This window comes from Manacus vitellinus, unplaced genomic scaffold, assembly GCF_001715985.3.
Source record: "Manacus vitellinus isolate BGI_N305 unplaced genomic scaffold, ASM171598v3 scaffold_22_pilon, whole genome shotgun sequence".
NCBI classification, from domain to species: Eukaryota; Metazoa; Chordata; class Aves; order Passeriformes; family Pipridae; genus Manacus; species Manacus vitellinus.
Window position 1 is genome coordinate 8,246,535 of NW_021939632.1, and position 25,593 is coordinate 8,272,127.

Sequence of the window (25,593 nt, forward strand, 5' to 3'; positions counted from 1 at the left end):
GGATGGCAGCAAACAATCTAAACAAGAACTTGTGTGTATGGAACAACTTAGTCCCCATGAAAACAATATGGGGACATCGGGGATTTCTGTGAGATGTTATGTTTTTGTTGTATCCAAATTGCCTACAGATTTTTCTACATGTCAGTCTTGGTTCGGAGGGGGCTGTGTTCTGTAATTCAGCCAAGTTGATTAGACAGTTTCAGAGAAGGGAAACTAGTTCACAATATGTCGTCTGACCTTTTCTGCTTTTTTTCCTCAACTCTGATCAGCTGAGAAGCAATTCTGAACTTTTCAAAACAATTTGTTCTTCAATTTGGAATAATGACAGTAAATAGTTCTTTAAATAGCCTCATTTGTCAGCTGTCCACTGGGATTAGTTAACATTAAAGAGCTGATCTCCTTTAACTAGATACTTAACCTGTCTACTGCTGACCTTCTATATGATCCCAGGTAGATATTCTCAGAGGGTCTTGGGTTCACCAATTATAAAGTCAGAAGGGATGACTCTAATTTTTTAGTTCTGCAACACTGAGGCTTGAGGATTTCCATGAATTCAATCCTTTTTCAGAGTACCAACTAGAAAAAGACACCTCATACTCAGAAAAATACTTCTTGGGCCGGAGGTTGCACCATCAAAATTTGGTTGCTTTGGGAATAAGTAATATTTTTTCCCTGATCATTTGCTCCTTCTTTTGGGCCTAGCTGTGTGTTACCTCAACCTCTACAAATGAGCTGCTGTTATCTGTGAATTCTCTGCCTAGTTTTTCTTGTCTATATAAATAAAGACTTAGGATCAAAGTTGTGCTTGTGAGCTGTGTATGAACAAGTACATTTTGCCAACAATAGGAGATTAAAAAAAAGCTACCAGGTTCAAGTTGTTTTGAGTATAATGCTCATGCATAATATCACCCCAGAAACTTCAGGACTTCTGTGACTGTGTCAACCTCATGAAGTTCACACTGAACTCCTCGTACACTGTCTGATTAATCTAAGCGTACACTGTCTGATTAATCTAAGCATACACTGCAGATGCTTCTGACATTTATGAAGATACAGCAGCCTCTGTAGAGCAACAGGAATACAACAAAAGACCTCAAAATCCACCTACAGTAGAAGACTGGATGAGAAAAAGGAGTGTAGCCAGGAAAAAAAACCTGTTATTTACATATCTCACTGTATAGCAACTACATTCTGCCATTGTTACTGGCCCTCTGCAAAGCTGGATGTCTTGAACAATGCCTCAGTATATTGGATACAAACTCTGCTCCCTCCTGCTTCTCAGCTATCCTTGATCACACACTTCCAGGTGCTGATTTCCAGATTAAGGGAGTCTTTATTTTAGACTTTTCACACGCTGTCAACGTGGTGTTTGATTACATCAATAGAGGCAAAATATCAGTGCTTAGTGCAAATAAAGAGATTTTTTAAGCGAGGAGATCTATTTTTGTCACTTCCTCCTGTGGGCAGGTTATCAAGATGACCTGCAAACAGCATTGCAGCAAAGAACAGCTCACTGTTTCAGGAGGTGAGGGGAGACAGATGGTATTTATGGTGTGTCATAAACAGTGAAGGACTCTGGACAATATCCTAACAAATACTCTAAAAAGAAGGTGCCAGACTCTTATAACTCAACATACAGGCTGTCATCCTTTCCCTCCTGCTTTGTGATCTAGATAAGCTTTGCCTTTTAGTATTGCCACAATGAACTCAGCTATAAGGACAAATTTTGTGGTCACAGACAAGGGATGCTGAAGGACTATTTATGAGCAGGACACATGCAGTAATCCGCAGAAGGGGGTATGGTTGTCTTCAGGCTGGGATGCCTTACCAGGCCTGAACCTACCTCTCAGGGACATTTTTCCAGTTGTGGTATCAATCATGGACCCAGCAGGCCCCATTGGCCCTACCTTAGCATGGTGTAGTGTCAAAAAACAGAACTTAGCTGTAATTCTGGGTTTGAGGACCTCCCACAGAGAGGTAGACTTAAGTGGTGCAGTGCTTGGCTCCAGGTTCAGACTTCTTTGAGATTTTTACCTCTTCATGATGGATGCAGAAGAGCGTTTGGAGGACAGTCTTCACGGGGAACTGTGCCCATGGGTGTCACTGCCTCTCAGCAGACCTGTCAGGGTGGGAGGGAGACAGATGTTGAAGAGATCACCAGACAAAGGCAGTTAGCGCTGACATCTGGAAGACAACCCATGTTTTGTCCTGAAAAAATGGTTCCTTTTCCCTAGCACTGGGGGCTGCCATCATCCCCCTCCTCATTTTTGGGTTGGTGCTGGCCAGTCCAACCTCCAGACTGACAAAACCCGCTGTCCGTTGTCCTCTAAGTCTGTCAGAGGGAAAGAGTATCATCATCTTCTTGACACAGTGGTTGCCTTCCTCCCAGACTCAAACAGGCCCAGGAGAGGAGCCTTCAGACTGCCTTCCTACTTGGACTTTCTCCAGGGAGACCACTAGGCCAGACAGCGACTGCTGCCATGAGCAGGGTGTTTCTACCGGGAGTGCTGACAGCCTGTTTTCATCAGCTCTGAATGGAAAAATTGTTTGGAAAAAGGCCTGAAATGTTTATCAAAGAACCACGGCATTTAGTGTAAATTATGAAATGATGGCAAATTAATCTAAAACCCACCATTGCTGCTATCAGGAATCATGTTCTGTAACAGTGGTGCTATGGTCAGTTGGCCTGTAGTGGTTTCATAGGCAACTTTTGTCTTTCAGCTAAAATGCAGCTGCTTCTGGGTGCATCAAGGGCTCTGCAGGGCACCAGCTGCACTGTGGAGTGTGGCGTTCAGAGGTGACCATTGCATTGGTCGTGGCTACTTTGTGCTGCTTCATCTGCCCATGGCCTTTGGCAGCCTTTTGCCTTACACTGTTGAGTTTCTCATGACAGGGACCAGCCTGTTGTTTTGTGCTGTGATGAGGATTAATAACCCTCATCATGCTTCATGATGTAAACATGAGACCGTCTGGGATATAAGGATTAAAGGCCACAAGGAGAAGGGCTCTTTGAATGCCTTGTGGTAACCACAGGGAAATCTTTCCTTTCCTCAGCAGTCAGGAGTTCAGGCTGTTCAGGCTGTTCTAACAAATAATACCCCTCAGGCCTTTCTGACTCATTTGCAGAGCAGTAATTAGGAAAGAAGGGTTTCCTTCACTCAATAGGCATCACTATTGCTTGTGAAGCCTTTCTGGGAATGTGTGTAACTTCTGTGCACACAAAAAAGGTTTTAATCTTGCATGGGCTGTAGCAATCATATGTAAAACATGTAAAAATGCATTTTTAAAGTTATTCTTCTAGTTCTTATGGGCCAAGACTAACTTCTAAACTGAGAACTGAGTGTAGTGTTGTGGTGTGATATTTCATTTCAGTTTGCAGACAGCCTACAGCTATCAGTCACAGGGCCACACTTTCCACTCACCTTTGGATGTCAGTGTGGTGGCAGGTCTACACACCCTGGAGACATCACTGACCGTTTTCAAGGGCAGAGTGGGTCGAAATGAGAAATCATGTAGTAGAGAAAGGAAGAATGAAGGCAGATTCACCAAGCCTTTCTTGTACCTGTGATCAGTGTACCTCTAAAGATGCCTAGGACGGATGTGACATCGAAACTCATGGGCTGGGGCTGAGCAGAAAAACTAGTCCTTTTTTTCTGAATGAGAAGGAGAATCATGGTTAAGGCAGAGAAAGTTCAGTATTTTGCTTGGAGATTTGCCCAATGCCTAGAGCTGACCAAACTGTCTCACCATGCCTAGACAGGAGCCATGGGCAAGTGGAGCACTGGTGGAATGAAAGCATCTCTCGCCAACTCTGCTCAGCTTGCTGCCCTCCACCCATTGCTCTGGACCTATCAAGCCAAGAGTTCATTAGGTTTCACTTCTGCTTTGCCCTTGCTGGTAAGCATTTGCCCAGAGATGAGGTTGCTGCGGAGGTGTTGTGTCTGAGGTTGGAGGGAGGGCAGGAGGGAAAGCTATTGTTGCTCTTATCACACTGTGAGATTTGTTACATTCCGAGGAAATCATCTGCTACTTGGCTTTCCCCACTTTCCTGGCCACCGTGAGGCTTTAGGACAATCCCTAATCTGTTCCCTTGTGAACACTGAAGGCCTTTCTTGTGGGAAACAAGTTTGCAAATTCAGTTGTTTCTATCAAAGATGAGAGAACATCCAAGCAGTGCCAGACAGTACAAGCTTCCCCCACAGGCACTCTGTCTCTGGCATCCCACACTGATCTATCACCACCAAGACCCACAGTACAAGCCAGCATCCCTGTCCCAAGCAGCCACCTCCTCCGCCTCCCCCTCTGCTCATAGCCTGCGTTCCTGGCTGCCTACCTCTCCTCCTCTCCAGCAGTTGCCAGCGAAGAGAGACACAGTACAAAGCCTGGGAAAAGCTGGCACTGACTTTTCTCTCCCCTGTGCATAAAAGAGCACGTGCAGGCACACAAACCCGTGGGCTTGAACCTGTGACTGGGACTCATATCCCACTTGGTGGGGTGGCTGCAATCCCTGAGCTATGCAGGGCTCTGACTGGCAATGGCAGTGGAGCAGGGATGTGTCTTGGTGGGGTGGGGTAAGAAAGGTGGCACTTCGGGAGCAGCACAATGCTGAGGTGGCAGTGAGGATAGAGGTACTGATTTCTGCCCCCTGATCCTCCTTATCATCTTTTCCTGCCCCTCTCCAAACCTGCCCTTCCTCTCCTTAACATGCAGTGCTTTGCACTCCCTCTTTGCCCTGGGGAAGCAGCCACCCAAGAAGCAAGGCATTGGGGAACAAGGAGGAGCATCTCTTGGTGCGGCCAAAATCATTACCATGTTGCTCCTGAAGCCTTGGCTTTGGGTATTGAAGAACACTGCTCACTGGCCCTCCCTCCCCAGGGGCCACTTCTGCCACCACCTAAACCCTCATCTCTTCTTGCAAATCTCTTCAACAGAGTTCAAATCCAAAGATTTTGGACATTTCCCATGCCCCCCCATCTTGCCCTTCACACCTTGATCATGACTTTGCATATCAGCCCCTTGTCAGAGGGCAAGGGGAAAACTAGCTTCCACCAGCCTTTCCTCCTCCCACCTCTCACTTGGTGAGCAAACCTGGCCCCCTCACTCCAGCTGCATCAGAGATGAGGATCAAAGGATCACCCTTAGCTTTCTCCTCAGGGTCCTACTGCAACACCACATGCACATCTGGTTGTAGTTTCCCTTGGGAGGGCTCCAGATAGTTGCTGTGTTATCATCTCATCTACTCAGCCTCCATTCCCTCTCTGCCTTCACCTGCTCCCTTCCTCCCTGCCCACCCCTGGCCACCACATTACTGATGCTCCTCTCCTCTGCCACCTTCAGACACCGCTGGCTCATGGCCAGGGAGGGGACAGAGGAGGCACCGTGGCTTCATGTAGAGGTGAGTTGAAATATTGTGGGGTCAGGAGGTAATGAGAAAAGCTTGCATTTCCCTCTTTCCTCCCACCCAAGGCTCTCGTCGGAGGGCCTGAGAATGTGGGATAGAGCTCGAAACTGAATCACTCCTTGAAGATGTCTACTGTACCAATGGATAGAGGGCTCTGGGTGGAAGAGGTAGCTTAATTTTGTGTTCCCTAATTCTCCTCAGTCTGGATCTGAGCAAACCTTAGTGAAGCTGGACAGGAGAGAGAAAATGCATGCAAAATCCCTAATGCCATGGCAGGTGGCAGTGACAGAAATGGGAAAGAAAGCAAACCATCAGGAGTGCTTGTAAGAGGCACAAGGCTCAGGAGAGTGGGTAGGAGTTGATTGTTTGCTGGTAAATCACACTGGGTTTCATGGTGAAGCAACTAGGGCTGCCTTAAAACCCACCCATTAGTTCAGTGGGATTTAATGTCTTCCAGTGAGTAAATACCACCTTACTTTGTTAAGTGGTCCTCATCAAAGTATTGGCAAAATTACAACATTTCTTCATAAATCCAGCAAATTGCAGTCTGCCTACAGCCATCCACTGGAGTCTTCCTTGTCCTACTATAATTGAACTTTGTTGTGGGGGAGGGAAATGGGTTTACATTTTTTATTGATGGGTGTGTTTTATGGGAGATCTGTCATCTGGAAGTGACAGTGCCAATTAGGGTTTCATGTTTTCATGTGAGTTGCAGAGTCTTCGAAAGCAGAAAAAAGAAGGAGATGTAAGCAAGCCAAGCTATTTAGAGTGATAGATCTGGGGAAGAGCAAAAGGGGAAATACCTTGGTTGCCACCTGCAGCTGTGCAACTGTCCCTCTGTCCTTCTTTCCCCCTACCAAAACACACACACACATTCCCCAACATGTGCTTAGTGAAGATCAGAGGTTTATTTATCACTGCCCTAATCACACCTTTCCCCAGCCATGCAAGTAAGGCTCATGACTGCACACAAGGTATTGTGTGGTCTTCTCCTACATGTTTCCATAGGTGTGAAGCAAGCACCTTCTGAAGGGAACTCCTCAGGGCTATCTCTCTTGGGTCACTCTCTGTGATACAGGCAATTTGGAAACACAATGTTTTGGGAAGGAAAGGCACAAAAGTCTAAGATGTTCCCTGGTAGTGTCTTATAATACGGTGATTTTAATTCACCCAGCAAAGGACAATGAGCATGATAGGTGTGCTTGGTTTGGGAGCATCTCCATTATATTAGTGATGGGACAAGGGAACGAGAAGGAGGGAAACATACTGTATTTCCAGGCAATCTTAATCCTTGGGATTTACTGTCTTGAGCCAAGTGTCTGATGGCAGATGCAGCAGCAACCTCCAAAAATCCAGAGGCAAAGCTTTACTTTCCAGAGGCAAAACTTTACTTTCCAATCTTTAAGCATCCTGGGTGCGCACTGAGACTGCTGACAGACTCTCCCTCCTTCTTTGCTGTGTCTCCACAGCCAGCAGCTCTGCCTCTGTCCACAAAGACCCTCCAGACCCCTTGCATGAGGGCCATCAGCCAGCTTCATGGGCTAGATGGCAAATTTAGCAATCTGGGCAGAGGGGCAGGGAGCGTAGGGCGTGACAGTGTGCTTTGAGAGCCAGGCTGCTCCCATTTATGGGAGGGAGGGGTGCTCAGGATTTATGCTGCTGAACATGAAAAATAAATACTTGTTTTCCACATGCTTTGCTAATCAGTGTGTGCTACCCAGCTGATTCAAACACTCATCCATCAACCTCCTTTGACTTGTCACTACAACACTGAAGTGCACGGAGAGTGAGCACTCCTACATGGGGATGAGAGAAGGTTCCGTTTGCCACAACATGTTGAAATACCCCTCTGAGCCATCTCCTAATACAAGCAGTTTGGTACAGCATTGCCTTGCTGCTGTGAACCATCACTTCCAGCTTGGACTTAAATGTCCATTTTTATCTTTCCCTGTGACACAGCATATCTCCTTTGGTAGGCTCAGCTAACTGTGGGCCAGCACAGGACTTTACTCCTTTGGGGCAGATAGGACACTCTCTTTGGCAGGATTTCAGTGCTGCTGGCCATCATGGGTGGCAGAGGAGGAGTCCCTTTTGGCAAAGTAGATGTGATGCTGTCTCACCCATCACCCTTTGCTTGGCTGCTTCTCTGTGTTTCCCCTGGAGCACTCTATTAATAGCCCTGTTTCCAAACAACACTGGCACTAATCATAATTTATTGGGACTTAAATGACATGTCTGACAATGACATTGACTGCTGGTGTTTGAGTATCAAGCAGGAATTTTAATGAGAAAAGGAGTAAAATGAATAATGTGTTAAAAGGCAGATGGATTTTACCATGCTTGTGTTTAAACTAGATGATGAAGAGTGTGATTAAAGTTTATCTGCACGCTAAGATGGATGAGTTAGTTGATTCCCTTGAAGGCCAGGTGGCCCAAAGTATTTGTTCTTGCTTGCTGGGACTGGACAGCTCTGAACCTGTGCCTGTGGGAAAGTCATGAAATATGAAACATGGACAGTGGGATTGAGGACACTCTCAGCAGGTTTGTTGACAACACCAAGCCGTATGGTAAGGTTGACACACTGAAGGGAAGGGATGCCATTCAGAGGGACCTTGACAGGCTTGAGAGGTGGGCCTGTGTGAATCTCATGAAGTTCAACAAGGCCAAGTGCAAGGTCCTGCATTTGGGTCTGGGCAATTCCAAGCACAAAAGCAGGCTGGACAGAGAATGGATTGAGAGCAGCCCTGAAGAGAAGGACTTGGTGTGTTGGTTGATGACAATCTCAACATGACCTGGCAATGTGTGCTTACAGCCCAGAAAACCAACTGTGTCCTGGACTGTGTCAAAAGAAGCATGACCAGCAGGTTGAGGGAGGTGGTTCTGCCCCTCTACTCCACTCTAGTGAGGCCCCATCTGGAGTACTGCATCCAGGCCTGAGCCCCCAACATAAGAAAAATGGGGACCTGCTGGAGGGAGTCCAGAGTAGGCCACAGAGATGATCCAAGGGCTAGAGCACCTCTGCTGTGAAGACAATCTGAGAACTGGGGTTGTTAATTGTGGAGAAGACAAGACTCCAAGGAGACCTTATAGCATCTTCCAGTATCTAAAGGGGCCACAAGAGAGCTAGTGGGGGACTTTTTACAAGGGCATGTAGTGACAGAACAAGCAGAATGGCTTTAAACAGAAAAGGAATAGATTTAGATTGGATATTAAGAAGAAATTATTTACTGTGAGGGTAGTGAGGCTCTGGAACAGGTTGCCCAGAGAAGTTGTGGATGCCCCACCCCTGGAAGTGTTCAAGGCCAGGTTGGACAGGGCTTGGAGCAACCTGGTCTAGTGGAAGGTGTCTCTGCCCATAGGAAAGGGCCTGGAACCGGAAGAACTTTAAGGTCCTTTCCAAACCACACCATTGTATGATTCTGTTCTATGAAATGGGAGAGTGGTCTCCATCAAACTACCCCTGTCTTTGGATGGATGTTCTCTGACACTGTACAGTGAGTACATTTGTACATGGATGCCCGTAAGCACAGCCCTGCCCTAGTCCTGTCTCCTCAGAGAAGGAAGACTGGTCCTGTCTCATATAGGCTGTGTGTGAAGAACCCAACTTGGCAAAGGGCTTGGGATGCAGTGGATTTGGGGTCATCCACTGTCCTGGGACCACAGTATTCACACACAATACAGACAACTCTAGTGGCAGTCCTTGAAACTGGTGGGGAGTAGATGCTCACATTATTTTCTAGATAGAGACGATGAGTTGGCAAATGATGTAACACTAGAAAGACCAGGGAATGACTAGGACACTGTGCTGGGAGTGCCCTTTTCCATGAAGCTGTGTCTGTAGTGGTGACAACACAACACCCACAACGTGTGTGGGACTAGTCTGCCTAAACAAAAGAAGCAGTGTCATATTAGGACCAGTACCATCCCACCTGGCATCTGTTGGACATGCAGAATGAAAAGACTGGGGCACAGGTCCTGCCTCATATCTGACAGGCCCATAAGGATGCTGAGGATACCCTAGAGAGTCTAAAATGGCTTAGGCAGTTGGCTCCTGCCTAAGTTTCAAGTCAGTGTCTCCCTGCTGGACAACAGAGAGAGAGGGCAAAAGCTAGAGAAGATATCTTTGTCCAGAAACTTAAAATACTCTTTTGACAGGAGCATTAGAGGTCAGACAAGAACTTGCCAAGGTTCAGCTCTATCAGTATCTTGTCTTCAATAATGGATGCTTCAGGAAAGTGTGACCCTTCCTTTGCCCCTAATCTTTTTTTGGCACTATTTCCAAAACTTTTTTCATCCCACAAAGGCTGTTCTGTGTAAATACGCTGAAGCAGATTCCCCAGAAATAGAGCTTAGAGTTTCTCTACCCTCTATATCTATTCCCATCTGAATAAACACACTCTTAAAAAAATAAATGGTTACCCAGATATAGCAAATAAATCAATCCAAGCACAACTCCAGAACTGATCTTACAGCAACTTCTTTGTTTTTTTGTGGTGCAGCTTAACAAACATCTTTCTTCTCGCCTCAGAATGAAGGCATGTGCACGTAGATCCCCTAACAAGCATGGAGCATCACCTTCAAAACTGCCTCTGGTAAAATTTTTCTGGAAACATTCCAGGGAAAAAGTGCTTGCCATGTGTTTCATGTCCCATTCAGCATGCGAGATGGAGTTATTTGTTTGTTGCTGCTTTGTCTTTGTTTGTGCAAACTGACGCCGCAGGGACTTCTTTTGAGGGCATTTTTCAGCCAAGAAGATTATCCCATATAAATACAGTAAAATAAATAGATTTGTCAGTAGAATAGCTTCAGGATGTTCTATCTATCTATCTATCTATCTATCTATCTATCTATCTGCCTTTGTAGCTAACAGAATTAAATTCCTATCACTGACTAAAACAGACACATTGAGTTTATCTTGTTTGTGTCTACACTGAAACTGTGAGCAAGAACTGAGCTAATTAAATCAGGCAGATTTATCTGCCTCGTGTACACCTAGGAGTTACGGCCCACAGTGGATCATTCTGTTCCTTTGCCAAAGGGTATTGCTGTTCTAGCTGAGGGACGGAGAGGTATCTGGGGCCCATAAGCCTTTCAATAACTAACCTTGACCTGAAGAGGAATGTTACTGAGAACCATGAGCTGCTAGTGAAAGGGGAAACTCCCATCAGTTCTGAGGCAACTCGGCTACTGTCACCTTTCCCAAGGTTTTTGCAACAGTGAATTCCCTTTGTGTGTATGTTTTTACCTGTATCACAAAATAATTTTGAAATGCGCCCTAGTTTTTGAGCTGTTGGGAAGCCAGCATGGAAGTCATCAGAGCAATGAGAGGAAAGATTTTTCAGTCCTGATGCTGTTGGTATAGCCTCTATCAGAATCTGATGCAGATGAGGGTCCTAATGATATGTGATCCTGAATAAGTCACTTTGAAAAATGTTTGAAAACTGGTTCATAAAAAGGTGGCCCCAAACAGACTGGGAATGAAACCCAAAATGAATACTCTGCTCCCAAGCTTGCATGTGTAGTCCAATACTAGCAAGCCATCAAGCAAAATAGGAGGAAAAAAAAAGGCTGAACATGAAATCCTGCCTGACTTCTAATGAGCTGTGATGAAAAACAAAATAATAAAACTACACAAGCAGGCCTATAAATAAGTTTTTTTCTCCTGAATGATTGCAAGTCCCTTCTGTTAAAAGGGTTCTTAAACTTTCATATGTCCTGAGGGCATGGAGTCATTGCCTGTCACTTGATGCACCCAAAAATATTTGACCTGGTCTTCACCATGAGGTGAAAAGGGCTACCTTAAACCTCAGAGGAAGAGGTAGCAACTTGTTAAGCTGCCATAATTATGTGGTCCCTAGTGTACTTACCAGCTTTGCTTTCATGGAAATCAGTGGGATTTTTTCACTTGAATAAATGTCAGGCACCTAAGGAAGATCTAGGCTTGGGGAGAGCCTTAATCTGTCTGATTCCTAGCAAACAAGTGTTTTCCCAGCGATACTGGGAAAATAAATAGAGGGAGGGCTGAGAGATACACAATTTGGCAGTAAGTCTATATGAGTATTTCAGACTAAAGACAGTCCTTAGTTCTGTCTGGAAACAGGGGCTATAGGAAGTTTCATGAGCATTTTGGGACCAATCAAGGTTGAGGCTGTAGTCTCTTAGCTTGAGAGACAAGAAATAAAGGACAACCCAGGTCGCTTGCTCCAAAACAATGAAATCATTTTCATGCCCGTTTCTTTGCTACAGCAACTGCAAGTATAGAAAGAATTAGAAGAATGAGTGGCTGAATTCCAACTCATAAGAGGTGAAAGGTGCAAGGCAGAGAAGAGATGGTGGCTGGTACAGGCCTCTGGGCTTTCCCCACTACACTGTGCACGCACATGGAACTGTATTTTAAATCAGATGAATCACTGAAAATTGGAAAGTCTCAATTTTTGTTTGTACAACTGTATGAATAAAATTAAAGATTAGGTTATTACAGACATCAGTCATGCTTTAAAAAATCCACTAAATTGGTTGAAAATGAGACAGAGACAATATTAATAGATACACTGTTACTGTAGTCTATTTTCCATTACTGTCATTGCACTTATCAGACAGAGTCAAAACTGTTCTTTTGCCTTTGTTAGACAAATACATGACTTTGAAAGAAGGACTTTTTTTGAGATTTTTTACCTTTTTCCTCTATTAAATTGGCAAAAATAATGTGAAATGAGCAATTCCTTTAGATGGAAAAACTAAATATATCAGGTTTTTGAAAAGCTTTGCTTACATTTTAACCTTTAAATGAAATTGTTCTACAGTTTACAGTTTAAAATGGAAATACATTTTAAATAAAAAGAAAAAACCCAAGAACATATACTTTTGGCAATTATGACTTTCAAAGCAAAATTTGGTAGCATTAACTTTTTCTTTTCAACAGTCTAATTTGAGATGAATTGGCATTTTTCTGTTAAAAAATGTAATAAAACCTACTTTGCTATATTTTTCTTGTACAAAATCTTCAGTGATCTGTACTCCAACCCTTATGAAAATTATGATGTGAGGGGAAAGGAAACCCAGAAGTTCTTTAATTTCTTGAGCTGACTACCAGGTAGGTTGTCTAAGCCACTCACTCAGAAGGCACTTTAATCCTGTTTTTCTTAGACAGGACTGTATCCCACCCCCACCCCCTTCCATGAGTTTCAGGAGAAGGTATCTGGACACAGTGAGATGACAGCTCTTGTTATAATATCCACTCCCATGGATCCCCTGCAGGTAAAGCTCGGTTGGTGATCCCAGAGGAGATAAGCTATTGCTGATGATGCTGAAGTACAGGAGATGCACATGGCTTATCTCCGTCATTCAGTTTGTGTCTGAGATGAGGCACCAGATAAGGATGCAGAATTTGTGCAGACAAAGCCAAGCAACTGCATCATTAATAACCAGAGAGGAGGAGCTGACATTTATTTGCTCAAATATCCATAAACAAAGACTCTCAGAAAACGGTTGTTTTCAAATGAGTCATTGAACGGGCATGGCGGTTGAGTCTGCAGCAAATCCTCGGTGAGAAACCCGAGTTCTCAGTTAAGAATCAATTTTTCTGGGGAGAAAGACAAGCTCCAGATTCAACACAGTACTCCCCCATGTTGGCAGGAATTGTATTTCTCCCTGCTGTGACCAGTGACGCACTGTGGGTCAGGGCTAGAACTGTCTCTCTGCTCCTTAGATTCATGGTCTCTATAATCTTTTTCAAATTAAAAATGGAAATGTTTTAAAATTGAAATGTTGGACAGTGCTATCTCCTGACACATTTCCTGTGGTGTTTACATAGCTGCATCAGTGAACATTTGTGATTTTGGCTATCCTAGGATTGCACATAGGCTTTGTCATACCACTTGCAAGACGGACACAATCTGGTCTTTAAACCAATTCCCCTCCATTCATTCTTGATATAATTTCTTTCCAGTTTAGCAGTAGTCCCCAGGAAAGAACAGCAGGTATCTATGTTAGGAGGGATTCTCTCTTGCTCTCTGCATGACCCTTCCTCACCTTGCTCAACCATCAAAACCAGTCGAACCATGAATAATGCCTATGTAACCCTATGGCTTTTCATGGCCGTCCAGAGAGCACAGAAACAGACACTCAAGAGGCTGGGTCAGACCCAAGAGTGCTGGCAAAAAAAAAAAAAAAAAAAAAAAAAAAGAAGGGCTTTGATTTACTCCTACTCTCTTTGTTCCAAGTTTCCCTCTGAAAACAAAGAGAGGTATATATGGGCTCTTGGCTTTGTGCAAAATATAAAAGCATTTTCATTTCTGCAAAGCCCCTGTTGTAGGACTAAAGAAAGGATGCTTTGTGAGCAATTGGTTGGTGCATGTTCTTAAAAAAAAACCCTCAACGAAAACTTGGCTTCCAGGAAATATAGGAGGAGCAACAGATCCTGACCTGTTCAGCACAGGTGAGGGAGAGTGACCTAATCAGGAGGGCTTTTTTATTCCTTTTGAGACATCAGTCTGGCTCTTAGGTTTCTCTCAGGCTGGCAAGATTCAGCATGGAGTGTCTAGGGTTTTGAGAAGAAGGCCAGCTCAGGGGCCAGCTTTGATTCCTCAAGGGCTGGTGCTGGCAACCCTAATGAAGATAATTTACCCTTTGTGGAATAGGACCATCATCAAAATCTGTGCTCCTGCAGTGGTTGCTGGCTGGTAGAGGAAATATCATAGCCATGTTTGGCAGCTGGTGCTGGTCATCTTGTGGTGCTGGTCATCTTGTAGTGCTGGCCATCTTGCTGGTTTACTAGATTGATCCTTCTCCATAAGGTCCTTTCTCTGCTGCAGCTCCTGCTGTCTCAGAAAGTCAGGTTCAATTCAGAGGTGAATCCCTTGGGAGTTAAATCCATACTACAGTCAGAGGTGTGACTTAGCTTGTGTAAATACACCTGCCTGGGATTTGTACAACCCTGTTGAATGCTTCTAGCATTATCTGAAGAAACTTAAACTCAAGAATGGTTGTAGAGCAAAAAGGATTCAGGAGGAAACCTCAGGTAGTAAAATATATGGAATACCTTCATTGCATGGTTTGCATCTCCACATTGCCCAGATGAGCTAGTGGGAGATGTACTGAGTCTGCCCAAGGAATCCACTGCTCTCATTTGCCTGCCACACAACCCAGCATAAGCTCATGTTTAAAAAATACAGAGGACATGAGTAAATCAACTCACGGTTACTGGGTAGACTGGTTTTGTAGACATGAAATGCACAATAGTTTGGTGTTTTCCTATTTTTAAGGACCTGTCTCTTGGTTTTAGGAGACTGGTGTTCAGATGCTACACAAATAGACAACATCATGAATAAAAGTGTTTTGGAAATTTCCCGAGGAAACATCTTTTCTCTCATAAAATAGTGATGTATGGAAAGAGTAAAACTCCAGACACACACATGGATTTTGATCAATATCTATTTCAAGATAAGTTTTTGGTAAAGCTAGTATTTTCTCATTAGAAAATAAATTTTTAGATATCCATTTAAAAAAAAAAAAAACCTTTCATTTTTATAATGAACATTACAAGATGAATATCAAAAGTACAGAAAATAAGACCTATTTTTTCCCTAGCAGTGGAATATTTTAACTGCCCTGCAAAGATACTTGAGAGTCTTGCTGCAGAATTTTATTAAATAGGATATAATTTCTTGTCTGAAGCTGTCCCAATCCAAAGCGAGGAAAAAATATGAGGCTGCAAGACTTCTACAGAAGAAACTTCACAATGCTACTTCTTCCTTTAAAACACCAAAGATGAAAATGCCCTTTCTCAGTAGCCCTGGAAACACCATTATTTAGTATTACAATAACAGGTGCTGATTCTCCCTTTACAGCAGAAGGATGACATGTTCACTGGCCTAGAAGCTTATGGCTCTGTGGAACTTGAACTTGATTTATGAAGTATTTGACTCCCATCATTTAAGAAAAGCCTCAAATATAAGAAAAGGTGCTGGTGATGCCAACCGAGGTGTCTATGTACAGATCAGCTGTTTACAGAGTATGCAGTGTTTCCTGAAGAAAATACAGTGTGCAAGGCAATTGATGCAAACTCTGCAAGAGAGGAAAGAGTTACTCGATGACACAGAATTGGACTGGGTCCAAGAGGATTATCAGCAAAAAAAGGGGCTTTGGTTTAGTCCTGCTATCTTTGTTCCAACTTTTGCTCTGCAAACAAAAAGAGAAAATATACAGGCTCACGGCTATGTGCAACATATAAAAGCATTTTCACGTCTGCAAAGCCCTCACTGCAGAATTAAATAATGAAGGCTTTGTGAGCAATCGGTTGGTATTTGTTCTTAAAAATAGCTGCATCACAGACAAATCAGCTTTTGTTCGGAAACTGGGCAGGCCACATGACCAAGTCAGTCAGGACAGGTGATGACAAGGATTGTGGCTCGCTATTGTGTTGTGAAACTTCATGAAACATTGCCCTGCCTTGTTCCAGGACCTCAGCAAGTTATCAGCTAAAGAGACCAGGTTTGGTCAGGTGCATTGAATATTTTTTCTTCCAGGACAGGAAGAGAGAGGACCAAGTCATTGCTGGATGTGGTATCCATCCTTCCACAAGAAGCAAGTTCAAGGAGTAATGAGCTCTTCACTTCTTATCCTTCAGTATTGCGCCTTCCCTCCTGTTCATATCACAATGCATTTTAACAGCCTTATCATCCTATTTATAAGACATAGCAAAATGTATCTTATATGCCATGTTTTTCCCATATCATTAATACAGTAGCAATCCTTTTAAAATCTACAGAACTACAGCTTAGCTCAGAGACTCGATAATCCTTGTGGGGCCCCTTACAACTCAGAATATTCTGTGATTCTGTAATGAAACTATAATGTGCTAATAAGAAGCAGGATTTGGGAGGTTCCTCTGCCCATCTTAACACTACACAGGTGGGCTGGAGATTTAATAAACATCTGTCTTGTGACCACATGTTCTCTATTTGATGGGTGAGGTGTGTTCTCAGAGATGGCCAGGAGTGGTTGAATAAGAGCAAGCACAAGCATCAGGGTCTACACAGGGAGTCTCCCTTTCAGTTCTTTCTAATGAGCTTGTAGCTTCTGCTCTCACCCGGTTCTTGGTGTTTGGCAGCAAAGTCCATGGCCCCTAACCAGCCTGTTCCATAAACAAGAATTTATGTTTCCCACTGATGTTTCTTCCTCCTTGGACACAGGATTTATTTTGAGAAACTAACAGGATCCTGACTGGGGATCTGTGCAGTCATCCAGGGCTGAAATTTTGATTCTCAATCAGACACTCCTTTTTCACTATTACACCTTTGTTCAGGTGTAACAGAGCTTGGACTAGTAATGACTAACCTAACATTTCTGTTGGATTTTGCCTGTTTCTGTGAGTGTTAGCAATTTTAAAATTTAATTTAGTGTAATTTAGTTTATTAAATTTAGGAAATTCACCTTGTGCCTGACAGCAATATTCTGGTGGAAAGTGACCTGAAAGCCATTCCTGGAGGAAAGTGACCTGAAAGCCATTCCTGGATAAAACATGAACAAAGAGCATGTGAAATGGGCTTCCATTGCCTGCTGACTGCTGGCTGAGATTCTTCATTATTTTGTCTTGTGCTGGGTGCTGTGAGAGGGCCAGGCAGTTTCAGCAGTCCCGGATCCTGTCTCCTACTCTTGAGAAACTCCATAAGATGACATTCCAGCCTGCATCTCATCTGCATATTAGACTACACAGGGAGGCAGGTCAGCTTGCCTGAAGAGCTCCTCTCTCCAGAGGAAGCTGGGCCTTTGCTCTTGGTGCCCACTCAGCTTGACAGGAAGACAAATGAGGACATTTGTAAATTTTTTTCTCATACAATGTATTCCCAGCTTCCTTCCAGCCTTGATTTTGAAACTGGAATGTGACTGGTTCGGTTGAGACTTCCCATGTCTTTCTAACATTCCTTTTCAATTTGGGCATATTGTTCTGCTTGGTGATAGTGGCTCTGATAGTTGCATGAGTCAGCCATTTTGCGCAGTTTGGCAATATACCGATCTATTGTTTTTTCAGCTCCTTGGACAATGTTCCTGATTCTGTGGGTTGAAAAGCACTTCTAGGATTTTACAGAGTCCTTCCTACTCTTGTCCCCACCAAACACTGTAGATGCATATGGTGGACCTTATCTCAGAGAACTGAAAACATGCCTGCTTGCACTTCATTTTCTTTTCCATTCTCTATTAGCTATTTCAGTTCTATTAGCAGCCAAAAGGGCACCGAGCTACTGACCATAGCCCTTTTCACATTTTTCTGTCAGAACTGAGACACTGCTGTGCCCTTGACCTTTCCCCCCCTCCTTCTCTTTCTTTCTATGACGTTGTTCTTGTGCTTTCAAGTCCTTTTTCCTCACTCCGCCACCCTCCATGATGCAGCACAGAAGGCGGCTGCCCACAGAGAGGTGAAAGTGTTGCTCTTGACTGTTTGTGTCCTTAATTTTTACAGAAGTGCTCCCTTGAACTAAGTGATTTGTGGTTATTAATTCATGCTATTAAACAAGCTGTGAAGAAAGGATTGCTTGCTGTTATTTTGCATTTGTTTGAGTGGCATCCTATTTGAAAGTAAGTTTTATCAAGTTTTATCTTGAGATGAGTGACACAGCTAATTATACTTGTTTTTACAAGCACTGAACTCCAGTCTGAAGTAGAGTGAGCATATAAAGCACCAGTGTCATAATTCTTACAGATAAATGTTTGCTTTCATAAAATGTTTGAGCACATGTGTATGAAATGTGACTTCTGCTAGTACAAGTCACATCACAGGAAAACTCTGTGTGCAGTCAACAGTTTTTTGTGCCTTTTACCCTTAATAATGCAGGGGAAAAATGGAAGAGGAAGATCCACTGAGACACATCCCAGCACAGAGGGAAGAGCTGAGCAATCAAGGAATGCTTTGCAGGAGATACCGTGTTCTTTCTCTTCCCTCCATGGGGCTTGGAGGACCTTGAGTCCATGGTTATGTTTGGTGTTGGAAGGAAGATCTAAGGGGTCTAGATCAAATGTCCACAGAAACTAGAATAATGATAAAGATGAGCCCATGTAGGAAGTTAAATTCTTCCTATGTAACCTGGTGAGGGGTCACTGAAGAATCTGGGGTAGGGAACTGCTTCTGTAGAAGATGACCCAGGTAAACCAGTACTGCTAAACCAATATGTAAATTTACAGAAATAGCTTACCATCATAAAAGGCTGCAATTTTTCTATGCCTGCATGCCAGGTCATCTAATGGCAGGTGTTAGCTACTAAGAAGGATCATTTTCAGTCAATGCATAGTGACTCCTCAGCACAGCGGGTCAGAGAGCTAAGGGCTGTAGATGGGCTCTAAGAAGAACTGAGATAATTTTATGACCTGTGAAAGCATTTGCCTGGCTGTTCCTGTATAATCAGTAAGAAAAGGGTAATCAAAGCTTGTTCCTTGGGGCACCAGATAATACTAATTAGCACACAGGCAAAGCTTTGCTGAAAGCATCACACCCAGGCATGTGATAATTAATTAGCTGATTGTTTGGGGGAAGGTGTTCCCCTTACCTTCTCCCTATCCTACTGAAAGATTACATAATGGGAAGGAAGGAGGGGTTTATGCTTGCTCATAAAATAGATCCCACTGTGAATTTAGTCCAACATAGTAAATTTGGGCAGCTTCTCCAGGAATATGAATCTGTGCTGAGGTTTAAAGAGATCCCTTGAACTGCTACTCCAAGTTGTATCTCAGTGCATTGGGGGACAAAGGTAGAACTATTAGATTTTTTGGCCTGTTTATCCTCTAGAAAAGGACTGTTGCCAAAACCACATATGTCCACCCCCTGTGTATTCTCAGGCTGTAGCGAATGATACTCAGTCACAGTCCTGAGCTTCTGGGAACAGAGGTTTGCCTGGAAGACAGTTACTGCCAGTTTCTATGGTACAAGAGAATTGCCACTTATAGCCAAAATCAGGCAGTGGTACAGGCTCTTGGCACCACCTCAGGAAACTTTGCGGATCAAAGCTCACCCCCTCAGATGGGCTATGGGGCTGGCTGCCTTTGCCAAGCAGGGCTCCTTGCAATGAACTCACATTTGATGAAATCCAATGTCCTGACATTACAGCGACTGCTTTGGCTCCAGAGGGCTCAACTCGATAGAGGTACGGGAGTCTGGCAGTGACCAAGTGTTTTCTCTTGTTGGCTTTCTATTTCTAGGAGACTGTCGAATAGGATCCCAAGTGATAGATCTGCCTTCTTTTCCAGGCTGGTTTGTGTGTGTGTGTGTGTGCACGTGTGTGTGTGTGTGATTGTGACTATGCAGAAAATATCCTTCCATTGTCATATGGGAGAGAAGCAAAGAAGAACCAATTTAAAAGAGCAGTGTAAGGCAGAGTATAATTTTCTTTTAACTCTGTACAAATACCTGCCTGGCGAGACCTCCATAGTGCTCAACACTCTGCCCAATGAAGTCACAGCCAAGTTTTGCAGCTGCGCTCAGGGTTTCTCATTCCCTTCTCTCCCCTGCACAAGCAGAGAAAAGAGAACCTCTGTTGTGTCTGGAAGTGTGTGACATACAGGTTGGCTGGACCTACGAGGGACAGGGGAAGAGAACAAGCTGTTCCTTGTAATTTCACAGGTCCTGCTTAAAAGCTACCATCTGGGAAGATTCTTGATTATCAGAATGACCTTCTGGTCAGGTCTTGAAGAGGTAGTTATCCTTCTTGAGAGGGGGGGCGGCGGGAAGTCCCCTCCACTGCTCCTACAGAGGGGTCCTGAGAATTTGCATCTGTGGGCCAGGACTTTTCAAATTGGGTAAAGTCAGTGTTTTGTGAGCAGACTTGGAAGCAAGAAGGAAATAACCTCGTGCCATCAGTTCCTTTACATGGCTGATTTTTCTGTGTAGGATATAAATGTGCTATGAAGCAGCTCTCCTTTGGCTTGGTTTAGGCTTGTGTCCAACCCACTTCCTGTGTGACTCACCTGCTTTTGGGTTTGACTTTGTATCCAAACCTGCCATCCCTGCTCCTTGGAGGGTGGTTTAGCCCATAGATCTCTTAGCAGGCCTGCGGTGAGCACCTCCAACATCTTTCCCAGGTGGCCCACCAAGACAAAACCTAGCAGTCTGATGCCCAGTACTGCTTCCACAAATAAGGCTCTTCCCATCACCTGAGTTTGTTTAACCATACCCATGACAAGTGGTCGTAAAGAGTGTCCACAGGGTTATGTGACTCAGTGAGTGCCCATGGGGCTGACTTTTACAGAGCTCAAATTATCACATGAGGGGATAGTTGTTCTCAAGGCCTGAGTCATTTGCTTAATGGGCTCTATTTTTAAATGAAGGAGGCAGAGAGATGGCAGTGTTACTGGGAAGGAAGATAACTACCACCTTTGCTGTGACATTGGAGGCGTTAAGCAGAGTCTCTTCTTCCTAAGGTTGTACTCCATCCTCAGGCAAAGGGAGAGTCCATATTGCTTCTACCAGTTTAAGGACAGAGAAAAGCACAGGCACAGTGGAAGACTAAACACAAAATATTGCATTTTTGGTTTTCAAGACATGTAAAAAAGCTGGTAATGTGTCAAAAGCCGGAAGCTCAAATCTGCTCAGATGTCTTCCCAAAGTGCTGAGTAACGTATTTTAGAGCTGTGCATTTGGGCATGTGTGAGTTATCGTGTGTGGCAGAAATAAAGCACTTTCCCTTTTCTTATTCATGTTGCATACAGACACAAACGCGTCATTCACATAAATCAGGCACAATTAGCCAGAGGGCTCAAATTTACAGTGTTTCTGATAAACCAGACACCTAAGAAATTCTGCGATGGGAAAAGGCTGCACTCTGCAAGAACACAGCAGGTAACAGTAGCCTTGTGAACGATAGCCCAAAGCCTCAGCTTTTGCCCCGGTACCTGAACATCTCACTGTCCTGAGGGAAACATCTGCGGAGCAATTATTATCTTGGAAAGAGCCATGGGAAAATAAAGCAGTCGGTAACACTTGAAAAGCGTCCCAGATTCCCACTGAAAGGCTTTGTCAGAGCTGTGAACCTTCACTTTATTTAGCTGTATGCTTTTTTTTTTTTTTTTGGAGTGGGTAGTAAACCAAAAAAGTATCCTGTGTGTTGCTGCAGTGGAAAATCTCAGCCGTGATAACATTCAGCTCAAGGTTGTTATCGAGTGGATTGTAACCTGTGGAATATGGGAATATTTCTCAAAGGAAAAACAAGGCCTGTCACTCTGTGCTCTTTAGGAGCTTAACTGTCTGTGTCTCAATAAAATGCATGTGGATGAGCCATGTAACACTCAGAGGGACAATGACTACATCGTACTGACCTGTGAAGGGGCTGGGTGTGTTCCCTTCCTCTCTGCAGGACACAATTTTTTTTGTCACAGACACTCCTCTTTTTTCCTGAGGTTTTTTTACATAAGAGGAAAGGGAGTTTGGGACCTTCAGCCTGCACAAACCTCTCTGCCTCTGTCTCTGCTGACATATGTAAACTACCAAGGCAGGTCATTAAATACGTGCCTATCACAGCAGGAGGAATGATAAGGCTGCCACTGAGCATGGTGTTTCCTAGCAGGACAAGCTGAATGGCACAGTCCCAGATGCTGCTCCATGATCTGGCATGCCTCCTGCTCATGGGTCTCATGAAGCAGGAACAGGGTCAGATCTCTGTTGGTTGCAATGGTGACAGAGAGATGTGGGAGAGCCTCAATGGAGCCTGCAGAGGTGCACTGATCTGTAGAGCAAAGATGTGGGGCACAAATTCCACATAGAAATGTCATGTAAGGATGAGCAATAGAGCTTGGCTCTTACCTTAAGAGGCTATGAAAGGGTTTTGGGCAGGAGACAGCATCACTCCACCCATTTTCACAGATGGCAAAATCAAAAAACAGGGCAGTGAAATAACTTTGTTAAGGTCACCCGAGGAGGCAGTGAGGAGCTGGGAATAAAACGCAGGTTTCATGAATCACTAAACCACACTGCTTCCCTTAGGGCTATGGATGTATTATAATAGAGAAAGATCCAGATGTGGTTTTTAACTGTCATTCAATACTCTGTGTGATATTACTCTGCCTAAGAAAATATACAAATTTGGACTCCCTGGAGATCTGACTAGTTTGGGGAGCTTGATTAAGCTTGTTTGGCATGACATTGTTAGGCAGAACAACACACAAGGGGATGGGGGGCAATTCTTAAATATACTATCAGGGCCTGTGGATTGCTGAGCCCTTTCTGTAACCAGAAGGATGCATAAGGATTTGAGAAAAACAATATCAGAAAATGAAGGAGGATGCAGAGTCAAAACAAAGAAGCTGGACCACATCAGGAGGTAGGAAGAAAACAGATCCTTGCAACAAATCTGTGATCAGACATGCTGTTCCAGTGGCAGCCATCCCCTTAGAAAGTTATTATTCTCCAACTGTTCATCTCTGTTCCCTCCATTCCCTTCCCAACCCACCAACTCCTCTGCTTGTTAACTGCTCCAGAAATCAACCCAGGCTGTTCTGAGGGAGCCCTGCTTGGAGGTGATTGCAGAGCTGCCAACGCTGGCCTTTTGGCAGAGGTAGTCAGCAGTGGTGGTGAGGAGGAGACAAGGCAAGGGTCCAGAGGTGGCCAATTTTCCACCCAGCTCTGTCAAATCTCAGCAGCATTTCGAGCTGCAGTCAGAGAAAAGGGCGTTAGCTGAGTAAAAAAAATATTGCTCTGCATGTAAAACTCTTCATGCTTTGATATTAACAGTAGGCAGAGAGCGGGCCAAAATCCCAGAGCCTGAAGCCATGATTTAAACTGATCTGCATTCACATTTTTACCTCCAGGTTTGAGCTGGGGGGGTGGGGAGAATGGCAGAATTGCATCCTTGCCTCAAGTTTCTTCATTAAAATTGTCCCCCACCCCACCCTGACAAACTGTGTCCTCTTCCAAAAAGGACTGTTCTTGGAGTCAGATGATTGCATATCATCTCTGTTTTAGCTAAATAATGAGCTCCTTAACTTTTGGAATTTGCTTATACAGTTAGAAGGTTATATTTACTACACTAAAAAACTTGAAATGAAACACTATCCCTTTCATACTTCTTCACATTAAATAATTGTGATTTAAAGTTAACTACTGATTTCTGCAGCAGAACCCATGCTTTTGAACATTTGATCTTAGAAATGCAGATTTCATACTGGCTTAAACTGGAAATAGCACTCTTCCTTTCCTTCCCTATAGGGTTATATGATGCTCCTGAGTGATGATAAAAAAACCATCTGATCCACATGTTAGGAGGGTAATGGAAACACCTGTGGGCCCAGATGAACAGAACCATCCTCATCCAGTCCACAGACCATGCAGTAAGTCTGTGTCAGAAACAAGAATCTCATCCTGTTCTGGGTATATGTACTCAAGTCCCAGAAGACGTGATTCTTTTGGATACTGTGTTTTAAAAGCCTTCAAGAATCTTTGACGATCAGGTGTGCAAGTCTAACCCACTGATGAGGCCTTGTGCATGGCTCCTGGCTGTGTTGAGGGTTGAAAGTGGGGGAGAGAGGGTGATTTTTTGGGGAAGCAGTGCAAATTCATAGCTTTGACTCTGCAAAACACTGTAAACAAAGCAAGAGAGAAGCTGTCATGTACTGATGGCAGCTCATACTCAGTAGATACAGGTGAACTGAACAATAGTTTGGTGACAATCATAGGTAGAAAGCACTACTTTGATATTGGCATTAAATCTTCCTAATGACTCAGTCATATCAACCCCTCCTTTTCAAAAATTAAAAAGCCCAAAGCTTCCTGTGTGTTTATGTTTATTTTAAAAGGCCATCAGAAACCTACAAGAGAAAATTTGCTTTTTGCTTCTCTGAAGAAAGGGACAGGAGTCATCTCATCATTCTCTGATTACTTAAAAAGTGGGTGGCTTACATAAATTAAACTTGCTCTATAGCTGCTGGAGAGATTCTGACAACTCCAGGAGAGGATTTCTGCCAATCTAACAAAGAAATAAAAATGAAAAGTTTCTAGTGTGTCTCTTTCTCCATCAGATGTAGGAATTTAGATCACTAGTTTAGTACAGGTGCCTAAAATTTAGGTTCAGTGAGCTGAAGCCACAGCCTGATAGTCATGTCACAGAGAGGGAAACTGCCTGACCAGGAGATGAAAAATGAGAGCTGAAAAGGGGAAGCAGAGAGTGGCCCCAGAGAAGGTAAAAAGAGACGGAAATTTGAAGAGTCACAGACAAAAGACAGAACTTTTAAAACAAAGCCAGTTCAGAGGCTGTAACGCAATGTGTCCTTCAATATCAGGTTAGCTGTTCAGTGGCTGGCACTTTGCACCGTGTGAAAAGATCTCAGCTGAAGATCTTTGATAATCGGGCCAGCCGCGGCGTACTCGGGGGTACTATTCCCATACGCCCAGCAGGCAACTGCAGGGAGAGGGAGGCAGAGCTTTCCCACTGCTGACAGACACCCTTGCTGTCTCCTGCTCCCAGCCACAGTGAGTCATGACTCCAGAGACACCGCCCTGGGCACTGAAGAAATCCACAAACCACTACAATGTGATATTATGGACAGGATGGAAATGATGCTCTTCTTCTTGAGGCTTCATGGAGGGAAACTTTGCCAGGGTTATGGGATCAGGAGGTGCTGTGAGTGTGCGGTCAGGAGAACACCCCGAGGATGGGATACACAAAAGGTACACTGGAAATGGGTGATGGACATGTCACGCTGCAGGAGGCAGGTCTTTATGGAGAGACCAAAACTGAAAGCTTGCTGGATCTTAACTGCAATAGCCAGCAACTGGCTGCACATCTCCTTACAATTCAAATAAACTGTTATACTGCAATAAATGCAGCCCAGCCCAGCCAGCCAGGTGTTTGCTCCTCAGACATTGATAACTTAGCGCAAAATTATAACACCTAATGCTTCTGCTCACAGCCACGCTTGGCTGCAGTGCCCTGTAAAATCAGTCTGGGCTCAGCTTCTCAGTCTACGGCAATTAGCCTGATTCCCCAGGAGACAGGTGGGGGAATGCCACATGAATGTATTTACAGAGGGACAGATATATTAAAGCTTCCCTCTGCTTGTAAATTAAATGCACTGTTGAAGCTCTGGTCAGATACTTACCCGATCACCCTGTCACCTCCCCTGATTTATCCCTGCAGCAGATGCAGACCCCCACTTTGTGGTGAGCACTACCAGTAGCAATTCTATTACTCACACTCCTCTTTGCCCAGAAAAGT